This window comes from Protomyctophum parallelum (assembly GCF_964188405.1).
Source record: "Protomyctophum parallelum genome assembly, chromosome: 22".
Classification (NCBI taxonomy): domain Eukaryota; kingdom Metazoa; phylum Chordata; class Actinopteri; order Myctophiformes; family Myctophidae; genus Protomyctophum; species Protomyctophum parallelum.
The window spans coordinates 26,859,439-26,863,738 of record NC_139714.1 but is presented as its reverse complement, the minus strand read 5'-3'; positions in this window follow the sequence as shown (position 1 = coordinate 26,863,738).

Here is a 4,300-nt window from a genome sequence, read left to right as displayed (position 1 = left end):
GACGTGGAAACTAACACACAATGTACGTGGAAACTAACACACAATGTAACGTGGAAACTAACACACAATGTAACGTGGAAACTAACACACAATGTAACGTGGAAACTAACACACAATGTAACGTGGAAACTAACACACAATGTAACGTGGAAACTAACACCACAATGTAACGTGGAAACTAACACACAATGTAACGTGGAAACTAACACACAATGTAACGTGGAAACTAACACACAATGTAACGTGGAAACTAACACACAATGTGACGTGGAAACTAACACACAATGTAACGTGGAAACTAACACACAATGTGACGTGGAAACTAACACACAATGTAACGTGGAAACTAACACACAATGTAACGTGGAAACTAACACACAATGTGACGTGGAAACTAACACAATGTAACGTGGAAACTAACACACAATGTAACGTGGAAACTAACACACAATGTAACGTGGAAACTAACACACAATGTAACGTGGAAACTAACACACAATGTAACGTGGAAACTAACACACAATGTAACGTGGAAACTAACACACAATGTAACGTGGAAACTAACACAATGTAACGTGGAAACTAACACACAATGTAACGTGAAACTAACACACAATGTGACGTGGAAACTAACACAATGTAACGTGGAAACTAACACACAATGTAACGTGGAAACTAACACACAATGTAACGTGGAAACTAACACACAATGTAACGTGGAAACTAACACAATGTAACGTGGAAACTAACACACAATGTAACGTGGAAACTAACACAATGTAAGTTACATTGTGTTAGTTTCCACGTTACATTGTGTGTTAGTTTCCACGTTACATTGTGTGTTAGTTTCCACGTCACATTGTGTGTTAGTTTCCACGTTACATTATGTAACGTGAAACTAACACACAATGTGACGTGGAAACTAACACACAATGTAACGTGGAAACTAACACACAATGTGACGTGGAAACTAACACACAATGTAACGTGGAAACTAACACACAATGTAACGTGGAAACTAACACACAATGTAACGTGGAAACTAACACAATGTAACGTGGAAACTAACACAATGTAACGTGGAAACTAACACACAATGTAACGTGGAAACTAACACAATGTAACGTGGAAACTAACACAATGTAACGTGGAAACTAACACAATGTAACGTGGAAACTAACACACAATGTGACGTGGAAACTAACACAATGTAACGTGGAAACTAACACACAATGTAACGTGGAAACTAACACAATGTAACGTGGAAACTAACACACAATGTAACGTGGAAACTAACACAATGTAACGTGGAAACTAACACACAATGTGACGTGGAAACTAACACACAATGTAACGTGGAAACTAACACACAATGTGACGTGGAAACTAACACAATGTAACGTGGAAACTAACACAATGTAACGTGGAAACTAACACAATGTAACGTGGAAACTAACACACAATGTAACGTGGAAACTAACACACAATGTAACGTGGAAACTAACACAATGTAACGTGGAAACTAACACACAATGTAACGTGGAAACTAACACACAATGTAACGTGGAAACTAACACACAATGTAACGTGGAAACTAACACACAATGTAACGTGGAAACTAACACACAATGTAACGTGGAAACTAACACACAATGTAACGTGGAAACTAACACACAATGTGACGTGGAAACTAACACACAATGTAACGTGGAAACTAACACACAATGTAACGTGGAAACTAACACACAATGTAACGTGGAAACTAACACACAATGTAACGTGGAAACTAACACACAATGTAACATGGAAACTAACACACAATGTAACGTGGAAACTAACACACAATGTAACGTGGAAACTATAACAGATAGCTCATGAAATCTCTGCCGGTGGCCCGCAGCATGGATTTATTTTATTAAGCCTTTCATTGTGAAAAGTTTCAACGATGAGCTTTCAACTCTTTGATAGAACTAGGGACATGCCCGTTGGGAACACATGCACACCCCCCCCCCCCCCCCCCCCCTCCCCGGTTGTGCAATACCTGTTGTCACGCCAGGGGCCATGTTGTCATGGGAAGGGGTCCATTTCAAAGTTGTGCCAAACCCAAAATTCCTGTCAGCAGGCCTGGTACTTAGTTTAAACACTAAATCCAAGCGCTTAAACACTTAATTGTAACACTTCTCAAGCGTGTCACAGTGTTTGGATTATAAACAGAAGAACGTGTTTAGTCACTTTTTAAAACACATTAATGTGTTTAGATTTTACAGCTATAGAACAAATGGCTATAGCACAAATGTCTATAGCACAAATGGCTATTGAACAAATGGCTATAGCACAAATGGCTATAGCACAAATGGCTATAGAACAAATGTTCGATTTGAATTTGTTCGATTTGTTCGATTTGTCACACACGTTCGACGTTCGATGTTCGATTTGAGATTTGTTCAATTTGAGATTTGTTCAATTTGAGATTTGTTCAATTTGAGATTTGTTCGATTCGATTTGTTCGATTTGAGATTTGTTCGATTTTAATTTGTTCGATTTGTCACACACGTTACCGCAGTGAGATTTGTTCGATTTGTCGATTTGAGATTTGAGATTTGTTCGATTTGAGATTTGTTTGATTTGAGATTTTGTTCGATTTGAGATTTGTTCGATTTGAATTTGTTCGATTTGTTCGATTTGTCCACACACGTTACCGCAGTGAGATTTGTTCGATTTGTCGATTTGAGATTTGTTCGATTTGAATGCGATGCGATGACGAAAAAAATGCGATGACGATAAAAATGCGATGGCGAAAAAAAGCGATGGCGAAAAAAATGTGATGCCAAAAGAAATGCGATGACGAAAAAAATGCGATGACAAAATAAATGCGATGACGAAAAAATGCGATGACGAAAAAAATGCGATGACGAAAAAATGTGATGACGAAAAAATGCGATGGCGAAAAAAATGCGATGGCGAAAAAAATTCGATGGCGAAAAAAATTCGATGGCGAAAAAATGGCGAAAACATTTAAGGAAAAAAAATGGGTCATGTACTGGTCTGTATGCAGTGTAAAGAACTCTTTAAAATCTCTCACACTCTCTCACTCACACAATATAGACCACCGTGTGTGTCAGCACAAAAAAGCAAGTCAGAATAAGTGGTTTTTGTGTCACTTTGCCCTGGCTGAGCTGGGAAGGCTGACAAAGGGTGAATTGCAAAGTTGCAAAATTGCAAAATTGCAAAAAATTGCGAAAGAATTTCTGCGTGGCCCAGAACCAAGTAATCCCCAGCATCCCCTGAGACCCTGTTCAGCTGTTTGTCAATAAGGAAAAGCCTGCTATTGGACTGTCAACCAGAAGCCTATGAAAGCCAACACTGTAAACAGGACAACATGATTAGAAATGTCTGGCATTGCCATCTGCACTTCTGCACTCTGTGGCCCTAATAATGCATGGAATGACCTGCAAACAACATTAAAATTTACCACATTGGTACCCCTGAGTCGTTTTAAAATCTTGGTGTACATACAGATCCCCACAATATGTAACTGTTTTTAGATCATTTTGAAATTTGTAAACCTATGTAATTCACATGTATACCTTTTGTTTAACTTGTCCTGATCTTCTGATGCTTTTTATATGATGTTGTATTACTCGACGACACTGAAAATGAGTTTAATTACTCGAGTGTAATTTCGAGAAATAAATAAAACTTGAACGAATGGATGAATGTGCGCCAACACTCCATATAACCTTTGCGTTGTTGAGTTGACGTCGTGAATAAACACAACACCATCTACAAACCCCTGCCACACTTATATCTGAGCTCTATAAATGCTCCCTCTCTCTCCCACATTCCAAAACTTCTAGAATTCCCACAGTAGGGATTACGTGAGGGAGCACCGAGGGCCGTCTCAACCACCACGTTCCACTTTTCTGGATTTCTGGGTCACAAAGTCAGGTTACGCTTGTAATAAAAACCATACTTCATACAAATATGACTTGGCTTTAACCCATTTAGGCCTGACGTCGAAATAACAAAAAACGTTCGCTCTGAAAGAATATAATACCTATTCAAAGATTTGTGCCACTTTTTTTTTTTAATAGCAGACCTACAAGTTCATAGCGCGCCACCGAGTGAGCTTGTAGATCTGCCATTTTCCAATAGCTATAGTAGCCTATAACAGAATGCTTGAAACACAAAAGGGGTTCCCGCCCAAAATTGATTAAAAGGACAACTTTGGGGTTTTTTCAACCACGGTTCATGTTTTATACGTTGTTATGAGAGATAGTAAAAGATGAGTGTTTTGTGA